The sequence below is a fragment of the Fukomys damarensis genome, unplaced genomic scaffold, assembly GCF_012274545.1.
Source record: "Fukomys damarensis isolate Sample0158 unplaced genomic scaffold, DMR_v1.0_HiC HiC_scaffold_32, whole genome shotgun sequence".
Taxonomy (NCBI): Eukaryota; Metazoa; Chordata; class Mammalia; order Rodentia; family Bathyergidae; genus Fukomys; species Fukomys damarensis.
Window position 1 is genome coordinate 37,219,240 of NW_022900944.1, and position 10,487 is coordinate 37,229,726.

Sequence of the window (10,487 nt, forward strand, 5' to 3'; positions counted from 1 at the left end):
CAAATTTGAAAAAAGGGCATTATCAGAGATTTGGGGAGTCACAGGGATTCATAAAAGAGGGGACTCCTCAACTTTCCCAATTCTAATTAGACACCATAAACAATAAACAGTTACCTGGCAAGGACAAGCACTGGGTAGTTATGTGACATGCATGGGAAGAAAACATCTCACTATAGCTTTCATTACATGATGCTTAAATCACATTAGCCAGGTGTGGTGGTGTACACCTCTAATTCCAGCACTTGGGAGGCTGAGGCAGGAGGATCACCACAAGTTCAAGGCCAACCTGGGCTACATAATGAGTTCAAGGCCAGCCTGAAGTACACAATGAGATCCTGTCTAAAAACTAAACCACATGAATGCATTACCTAATCAAAATATTAAATGGTAGAAGAAGCTGAATATGGTGGACCACTCCTGTGATCTCAGCTTTTTGGGAGGCTGAAGCAGGAGGATGGCAATTTCCAGCCCAGCTCTGGGTTTGCTCCTCAGTACCCCAATAAATAAATAAATAAATAAATAAATAAATAAATAAATAAATGAATAAGATAGAAGAGAGGAGCGGCAGCTCATGAGCTCCAAAACCTTGATCAAAACCCAAGATCCTACCACAGCTCCTGTTCCAACAGAGCCTCTGTTTGCCATCAGGTGACAGGAAATTTACAAGCGGTTTATAATTTATAGGCAGGTTTGTTTTTTGTTTTTTTGGACCAGGGATCGAACTCAGGTCCTTCCGCTTTCGAGGCAGGCGACACCACTGAGCTAAATCCCAGGCCCTACAGGCAGTTTTATTGTGTAATAGCTCACTGACACTTACCAGAAACATATTCATCCCAATATCCATACTGCAAGATGTGGAGAGATGAGAAGAGATAGAGCAGCTACTCAGCCTCCCCTAAGCCTCCGTTTTCTCTTGGTCAGAACTAAAGTGAGGAAGAGAATGACATCTCAGTACCGCTGGGAAGTGCAGGCAGCGAGCACTTCGGGGAGCAGCAGAAAACACACTTTGCATTGAAGTCCTCGTCCCCAAAAGCACACGTGAAACTAAGAGGGAGGGCGAGGGGGCAGATGGGGGATGATTCAAGTACATCATGTGCATGCACAGATCTGTAGAAATGAACTCCATCTGTACACACAAATGCACTAATAAAAAATGTAGGAAAAAAGAAGAAGGCACAGTGCACACCCAGCGAATGCTGCAGCCTCAGAACTCCCTGGGGAAGCTGCAAGGGCCCAGGTCCCCAGGCTCCACCCCCAGAGATGTGCATCAGTGGATCTGGGTTCCGGAGCTTGCTCTGCTTTGCTCGCTTCTTTCTTTCTTTTTCTTTTTTTGAGACAGGGTCTCACTATGTAGCCCAAGCTGGCCTTGAACTCATGGCGGTCCTCCCACCTCAGCCTCCGGAGTGCTGGGCTCACAGGCCTGCAGCACCAGGCCAGGCTCTGTGAATGTGCATTTCTAACAAGTTATCCCAGGGAAGTTGCACAGCTGGTTTACCTTTGAGCAGTCTGGCAGAGATCAGGGTTCCTCAAACTGCAGAGATTCTGCTTAAATCCCCCAAATTAGAATCTCTAGAAGATGCAGCCTCCATGCCCCGGTCCTGGACAACTCGACTCCAGCCATTTTACAGATGAGGAAACCATGTTCTGGAGAAGGCCAATGACTTGCCCAAGACGACTCAGACAGAAAGGCAGAAATAAGGCCAGAACTGTGCTGTGAAGCCTCTGCCACTCAGGAACACCTGCCCTGCCTCCCCTGTAGCCCAGATCTGTGCTCTAAACCTGCCCAAGCCAGCAATGGGACTCAGCCTGTCCTGGACCTGAAGTAAGCCACTTGTCAGGGAGCCTAGTTCACACCACCTGGCTGTTCTTTGTAAAATGCATTCCTTTAACCCAGTCACCTTCCCTTCTAGGGACTCATGCATTGACAGCCCATGCTGTGGGGACCTGAGGAAGGCAGTGAACATTTCTCAACATGTGTGGTTATGCAGCGAGGCAGGGCTGATCTGGGAAAGCTGAGGAACCTCCTCATACATGACTCCCTCATGTCCTGGAAAATCCCCAGATTTGCATTGGATGCATTTTTTCCAACCTCCTTTATCACCTTGACAAAAAGTCCATTAGATCACAGACTTACTTAGGTTAATAAGCATTTTCTTTTGGGGGTACATTGTTGGGAGGGTTCTGAGCTGCCTGTCCTTCACACCTTAATGTGAATTATTCTAATACAGAGGGAAGAAATAGAATTCAGGAACCTGAGGCCTCTAGAGTAACTAAGGCAAAGGGGATTCAAACAGGGAGTACAAGCCAGGCGTCGTGGCGCACACCTATAATCCCAGCACTTGGGAGGCTGAGGCAGGAGGATCGCTGTGTTTGAGACCAGCCTGGGCTACATAGTGAGTTCCAGGTCAGTCTCAAGTACATAGTGAGACCCTGTCTCAAAAAAATAAAACAAAACAAGACAGGAGCACAGCTTAGGCCTTGGCCTTTGTACCACATTGTCTAGAAGGCCCCCAAACCCCAACCCTCAAACCCTGAGGTCTTTAGGAAGTGATCTGTAGCCCTAACTCTGCTGTGAACTTGCTGTGTTTCCTGAGTAAATCACACAGTTGTAAAGACTCTCAGAGCTGGAAGGAAGAACTCTCCTGGGGCTGATCACAGAACTCCAGTTTCTAGGCTGCAAAATGCAAGTCTCTCATGGGCTGTCTGAGGCCTGCTTTCCCAAAGCACAGACTGAGACAAGGGTTTGGCTCCACAGGATTTGTGGAGCGAGGGCCCTCTTGTGAGAGCCAGGCAAACAGGCAGGAAAAGCTACCACACAGTTGCCCACCTTGAGGCAGATGGGGGATCTGCCCCCATGATTCAGCCAGTGACTCCTGGGGGTGTGTCATAGTGAGATCTCCAGGCAGATGGCAGATCTTTGCACCCCTCTGCCTAACACTTCCTTCCGGTCCTGAGAGCCTCCAGATGCATTTCTACACAAGAGGCCTCAACAATTGCACAGGAAGCAGAGCATGGTGGCAGAAGCCAGTAATCCTAGCACTCGGGAGGTTGGGCAGGAGGATCACTGCAAATTCAAGGCAAGCCTGGACTACATAGCAAGACTGTCTCAAAAATAAATATAAAAAAATAAAAAAATAAAAACAATTACACAGGAAACAGGAGCAAGTCTACAAGCATGTGTCCATTTCCAGAAACTCTCTCAATCCCGGCCCCCATGGCTTCCCAGCAGGCTGTCCAGGGTCGTCTCCTCCTCCCCCTCCCCCTCCCCCTCCTGCTGTCCCCAGGCTGCCTGGCTCCTCCTCAAGGAATGTTCCACACAATTTTGCCCATTTGGCTCCTTCCAGTCAGCTCAAACATCCCCCACTGCCACCAAACACACACAGAGCCTCCTCTGGCCATCAGGGCTGTTCCCCAGGGCCACATGCATGCTGAGCCCCTGTGCGCGGGTGTTACCCAGACTCTGTACCTCCGGGACAGAGCTTGGTTCTCTTTTCATCACCATGACTCTAGAGCCTGGCTCTGACTCAGCACAAACACCTGGGAAATGATATTTGAATGAAATGGACACCTAGGCCACCAGAGGAAACCCAGACCGGCTAAACCACTGGCACCCGCGGGAGCAAAATGCCAGAGGAGACAGCGCAGGCTGAGGGAGGGAGGAGGGACACCAGGAGTCCCCTTATCTCTTAGATCCCGCCCCTCCCAGTCCCTCTTCGCTCCCACCTCTCAGGTTGGAGGCAGGCTTGGAGTCAGCCAGGGAGAAGTTCACCTCTTGGAGAGTGCAGACCTCTCACAAGGCCCAGGAGCTCCTGGGGCCCCCTCCCCAGCTCTCAGTCTGAGGTGCTGTCTCACCTGTCCCTGAGAAAGCCATGGGGCTCATCGCGCTAGCCCCACAGTGTAGGGAGAAGGAATCGTAGGCAGGGAAAGAATAAAATAAGGGCCTCACTAAGCTTTATGAAATAAAATAATAGAAAATCTTACTAAAAGCAGCTTTTGCCTCTGCAGTTAGACTCGAGTGATTAGAAAGACAAAGGTAGAAAAAGAGAAAAAGAAATCAGACCTGGAAAGGTGCCAGGTAATGCAATTAACTTAAGAATATCAGAAAGAGTTGACAACACAGATGAAGCCAGAAACAAGAAAGACCAGGGTAACCAGCCCCTTTACTTACCTGTAATAAAATGTGAGGAGACAAGGAGTGGCCACCTAAAAACACTTATTTAGTATCTAAAAAGACAATACGTATCCATATATATAAATTTGTGGGTATGTATGTATGTATGTATGTATTCTTGCTTGAGGGTTGCTATATTACTGCATCAGATACATGCTTTACTACTCAAAGCCTTTTTATGAGGTGTCTCCCCACCCCCCCACACTTATCCATCACAAAAGTGCAGAAAGGAACTAAATGACCACAAAGAATGTAGGCAGATGTGCCCTGACTAGGGCTGAAGACAGCCAGACAGCCAATCAGACTGTGACAAGTTCCAGGTGTCTACAGGGGGGAAAGGGTCGGTAGCCTTAATAAAAAGAGCTAGGATCAAGGGTTCTTTGGGGTAGCCACCTTCTTGGTTTTTGCCTTCCTTTTCCAAAACAAGCATCCTCCTTTACTTTAAACTTTGTCCCTTCAATTCCTTACTGGTACTGAGTTTACAATCCCCATTAGCTGTGTGTTCCAGCAAAGCAGCAATGCATATTGGTCTATGCAATATATTTTGGTTCCTTGACCAGGGAGTCAAAGTAAGACTACAGGATGTGGTCAGGAACCAGCTTTGGGGTCTTTGGCCACAGATTAGGGCTTCTGGAAGCGCCAGCCTTGGGGCAGCAGGGGCAGCCTCACCATACCGCTAGCTGAACCAGGACAGGAAAAGCTCCTCCCCCAGCACCTGTTCCCTCCTCTTTTACTGCCAGGGCTGGGCAGCTCCCTGAGTGCGTGACAGCCTCTGTCAGAGCTGCATAGTCTCCAGGCACCTGTGAGGACCCTGACATCATCCAGCATTTTTCCTGGGCCTAACTCGCTAGTTTGACTGGTGCAGTGACACCAAATGTTCCTCACACTCCAACCCTCCAGGGAGCCTAGTTACTATTTACAAAGGAGGAGGCTAAGGCTGAAAGATCAGGTGATGGCCAAGGCTGCAGAGCTAGTGAGCAGTGGGGTCAGATTCCAAGGCTGCTTCTGACATTTTTGTCCCATGTCTAAGTGGTTTGTCACCCTTGCACCATTTCCTGAAGCAGCCCTGGGAGGACAACCAGAAAGGAAGCCCACTCCAGAGCAGGTCAGTTGGGCACCCTCAGCCTTGTAGGAAGCCCCCTCTGCATTCTGGGACCCTTCAGGTGACACACGGCTACTCAGTGGCAGCAACATCAACTTCATTTCCCAGATACAAAGGTGGAGGCTCCAGCAGAAGCAAGGCCTGTGCAACCCAGCCCACAGTGAGCCCCAGATACTTTCCTACCTAACAGAGCATGTGACAGTAGAGGCCACCCTTAGGGACAAACCCTGTGGGGAGCGGATGCCTGCACCCCAAGTTGGCCTGAGGCTCACCTGGGGTGGCTCACCTGGGGCCTGGTAGGAAGAAGTTGTGAGTCTGGTCATCCCTGCTCTACCACCTTGGACCTTTGCCCCCTCCCTCCCTCCAGTGTCTCTGGGAACCAGAGGAAGGGTACCAAAGATACGCTGGAGGCACCTGGATCCTATATGCTCAACTCCAAAGGGCATGCACTCCCAGAAGTGAAGGGTTGGTTTAATGTTTAAAAATCACTGTAATTTACCATGTTCATAAAGGAGAAAAGACAAGCCATCTCAGTAGATGCAGAAACTGTTAAACGTTTCTGCCAATTATGAATAGAAGGGAGGTTCCTCAACCTGAAAAAAAAGGTACTCAGGAAAAAGCCACAGCTACATGGGGAAAGCCTGTTCTTATCACTTCATTCTGCATTTTACTGGGGACTCCAGCCAAGAAATAATACAGATATGCATGTTAGAAAGGAAGAAGAGAAAACTACCTTTATTCCAGATGATAAGATCATCTATGTAGAAAATTCCAAGGAATACATAAAACTATAATCTAATAAATGCATTCAGCAAGGTTTCAGGACAGAAAATCAACATACAAAAATCAATGGTAGTCTGCTGGACATGGTGGTGCATGCTTATACTCCCAGTAACTGAGAGGCTGAGGCAGGAGGATTGCTATGAATTCGAAGCCACCCTGGACTACAGAATGAGTTCAAAGCCAGCCTGAACTATACAGCAAGGGCCTGTTGCACAGAAATCAAACAACAACAAAAACTCAGTTGTATTTTATGTACTAACACCAAAAGCTAGAAACAACCTAAATGCCCATTGAAAAAATAGATCAGTGGGTGGGATGGGAGATGGAGCACAGCAGCACAGCTCCTGCCTGGCAAACACAAGGTCCTGAGTTCAATCCCCAGTACAAAAAACAAAATAAAACAACAGATCAATGGGTTAAAAAAAATCCATACAGGGCCTGGGATTTAGCTCAGTGGTGCTGCCACGTTCCTCGAAACTAATACTATTTAGCAACAGAGAGTCAATTATCTATATATACAACACAGACTAATCTCAAATGACTTATGCTCACTGAAAGAAAGTAGGTACTTCAAAAGAAAGAATACATCCAATGTAACACTATTTAAAATTCTAGAAAATCCAAACTAAACTATGGTAATAAAATGTAGGCCTGTGGTTGTCTAGGGGTGGAGAAGGAGGAGGAGGGATTATAAAGAGACCTGAGAAAATTTTTGGTAATGATTAACATATTTGTTTTCTTTTCTATCTTTTCCTTTCTTTCTTTTCTGCCTTTCTTTCTTTCTTTTTCTTTTTTCCAGTACAGGAGATTAAACCCAAGGCATTCACACTGAGCTCTATTCCCAGATTTTTTTTTTTTTTTTTTTAGACAGATCCCATTGAGTTGCCCAGGCTGAGCTGGAGGTTGTTATGATCCTCCTGCCTCAGCCTCCCAGAGTGCTGGGATTACAGACATGCACCAAAATGCCCAGCTAACATATTTGTTATCTTGATTGTGGTATACATATTCAAAGTTAAGGTGATTTTCACTTTTGTGCTATTTATTGGTGTTCATTTTACCTCAATGTTGTTTCTAATTGCATATAAATTGAGGTATCACCAGGCAGTGCCACATAGCCCCAGCACTCAGGAAGCAGAGGCAGGAGGATCACTGTGAGTTTGAGTTCAGCTGGACTACAAAGTGAACTTAAAACCAGTCTGAAGTACATAGTGAGGCCTTATCTCAAAACAATAAATCGAGGTATCTAGAATAGGAAAATTCATAAAGACAGAAGGTGGAATTAAATTTGGTTGGGGGAGAGGGATGGGAATTTACTTCATGGATACAGTGTCTGTTTGGGAGGATAAACAATAATGTAGGGCTGGGGATTTAGTTCAGTGTTGCTGCTGCCTGCCTCGAAAACAAAAAGTCCCAAATTCGATCCCTGGTACCAAAAAAAAAAAAAAAAGAATGATGGAAATACTGGGGATGGTTCGACAACACTGAATGTGCTCATGTGAGTGAAATGTATACTTTAAATTGGTTACAGTAGAGCTGGGGATTTAGCTCAGTGATTCCGCCACCTGCCTCACGAGCGCAAGGTCTGGAGTTTGATCCCCATAGCAAAAAATTAAATAAATAAATAAATAATTGGTTACAGTAGAGCTGGGGATGTAGCTCAGTGGTAGAGTGCTTGCCTAGCATATGCAAGGCCCTGGGTTTAAACCGCAGCACCACCAAAAAAATAGTTAGGGCCAAGCATTTAGCTCAGTGGTTCCTAAGTTTAGTTCCCAGTACCAAAAAAAAAAAAAGTTAAAGTGGTAAATTTTTATTTATATTGATTTATAAATTTTCATTTTAATTTTTTATTTAAACTTTTTTTTTTCAGTACCAGAGATCGAGCTCGGGTCCTTGAGCTTATGAGGCAGGCAGTGGAACCACTGAGCTAAATCCCCAGCCCCTAAATTTTTATTTATATTTATCACAATTTACAAAATATTTTTAAGCCAGATGTGGTAGCACACACCTATAATGCCAGCATTCTGGGAGGCTGAGGCAGGAGGATTATAAGATTGACCCCAGCCTTAACAACTAAGCAACTTAGTAAGACCCTGTCTCAAAACAAAAAAATACGGTGGCCTGCCTTGCAAGCACAAGGACCGGAGTTCAATCCCCGGTACCAAAAAAAAAAACAAAAAACAAAAAACAACAACAAAGAAAAAGTCGAGGGATGTAGCTCATGGGAAAGCCCTGGGTTCAGTTCCCACTACTGAGGCTACTGCAGCTTGAACCCAGGGCCTCTCACATGCTAAATACCTGCATGTGAAGGGAAAGCAGCGGCGGCGGGTGTGTGTGTGTGTGTGTGTGTGTGCGCGCGCGCGCGCTCTCTGCTCTCCTGAGCCTCCTGAGGGGTCTCTGTTCTCAAAGAGGCTCAGAGCAGCCCTCTTTCCCACCAGACAACAGCCTTCCTGTGGCCGGGACCTCCAGGGGTTCAGGGCCCCATCCCTGCAACACCTTCCACAATGCCTACCTGGCCTCAGCCTGTAGGACCCGCTCTGTTCCGTACACATCACCACCTTCCCTGCCCCCAGCCAGCTGCAGAACACACACACACACACACACACACACGCACGCACGCACGCACACGCGAGCGCGCGCACAGGCTGCCAGCTGCCATCTGCTCCAGCCCATCGCCTCTCCAAGGGCCTGCCCCTTTCTGTGCCCCCAGACCCCGTACTCCCCTCCCTTTAACCTACCCAGAGGGCCCTGCGCATCCCCTCTGCATCTTGGCCAGGCCGGAAGCTCTTTAATGGCTGCGACTTTGCTGGGCTCCCTCTGCCTCCAGCCTTTTTGAGTCCGGTCTAGGCCCAGCACAGTGCATCAGCTGCCAGGGGCTGGGCTGAAGCAATCACTGCTTCCCTCGCTCAGGAATGCTCCTTGTGGAGACCGGGGGTGGGGGTGGGGGGGTGTTCTTGGGGAACAGAGCGGCTTCGTTGTGCATCCATTGGTACTCAGGGCCCTGGGCACCGCTTTGCCTAGCACTTGTTGGCTTGGAGTTCAACTCCTCCTCCTCTATCCAGTCAGGAATGAGAGGCTGGCTCTCTCACGGTGGCTCACGGTCCAGCTTGCCTGCTACAATTTCCAAAGCAATGGAATCAATCGTTCATTCAGTTTTCCATCTCCCACCCCTACTGGAGGGACCCCGGCTGAATTCCAGACACCTAAGTCAGAACTTCACTGTATTGAGGAATTACTGTGGGGAGCCTGCGGGGCTAGACTGGGGTAACTTTCCTGCTCCCTGAAGCAATGCTGGCAGCATGGAAGGAAGAAGAGGCAGCCTCTGAGCCACTTGGAGAAGGAAAGTCAAGAGCCACTGTGAGGGGATCCCCCAGCTTCCCTCAGCACAGCCCTCCTCCTTTCTCACAGGCTCACCCTGGCTCTGCCCTGGCTATACCCAGCCCACAATCACTTGGAATAAGACTGTTTTGGGTTTTGTTTGTTTCTCCTTTTTTCCCCCCTGCACTGGGGATTGAACCCATGGCTTTCATACTGAGCTACATCCCCAGCTCTTTTTTATTGAGATAGGAACTCACTAAGTTGCTAACTTGCCCAGGTTGAGCTTGAACTTGAAATCCTCCTGCCTCAGCCTCCTAGAGTGCTGGGACAACAGGTGTGCACCACCACACCTGGCATAAGACATTTTAAAAATGGTTTGTGAAGTCTCCATTTAACTCTGAGCAATGAAGTAAAATCCTGTCCTACGTGCATCTTTGAGTAGAACTTCCCTCACTTGTGTGCCCAGAGTTTGGCATGCAAAGAAGGAAAGCTCCTTGTGCTGGTGAGGAGGCTAGATCACAGAGGCCAGGGGCAGAGAGTGGTTCCAGTAGCCCGAGCAGGCACAGAGAGGGGAGCAGGCAGAGAGGGGCCTTCACCACCCTTCTGACAAATGATGAGAAACAAGCTATGTGCAAAGACAGAGAAATTCAAAACTCAGGGGGGTCTCATTCTTTCCAAGGGGTAATGGAGGTTGAGCTCCTCCAGGTGGGACCCATTCTGGGCAAGAAAGCTTCTTCTGGAACTTCCAGAAGCATCCGTTACCAGACTTGGTGGCCTGCAGGTCAGCGGTGGGATTGGTCCCTCCCAGGCAGGAAGATAGAGGCTGTGGGAGCACAGTTCTTCATGGCTGTAACCTCCCTCTTCCGCCACCAGCCTCCGTGCACAAGTCTTCTGTCCCACAATGGGCTGGAAGGGCAGGGCCAACATCCTCTTCCTGCCATTCCCTGCACAGTAGTTCCAGCTTCTGTGGGCTTCCTTCCAGGGACTTCTCACATGCGCACTCCCCACCAGCCTCCGGCTACCACCCCAGAGCACTCAGGGGCCTCCCCGACCTTTAATCTCAATGGTAGCACCCTGCACATGCTTGCAGCAGGTAGGCCAGCATCTCTTACAATT

General features: G+C 48.4%; 1 protein-coding gene across 3 annotated transcripts in view; it reads right to left on the bottom strand.

Moving 5' to 3' along the window:
* Il34 (interleukin 34) overlaps nucleotides 1-8,950 on the bottom strand; it is a 50,252-nt gene extending 41,302 nt beyond the window's left edge. The window contains exons 1-2 of one of the 3 annotated variants that reach the window (XM_010644437.2): nucleotides 8,792-8,950; nucleotides 818-923 (exon numbers count right to left, since the gene is read on the bottom strand). The gene's annotated coding sequence lies outside the window, so the exon portion shown is untranslated. The remainder of the gene's footprint in view (nucleotides 1-817; nucleotides 924-8,791) is intronic. The other 2 variants (XM_010644434.2, XM_033757817.1) reach the window with 2 other exon arrangements.
* Between the last annotated feature and the right edge of the window lie 1,537 nt (nucleotides 8,951-10,487).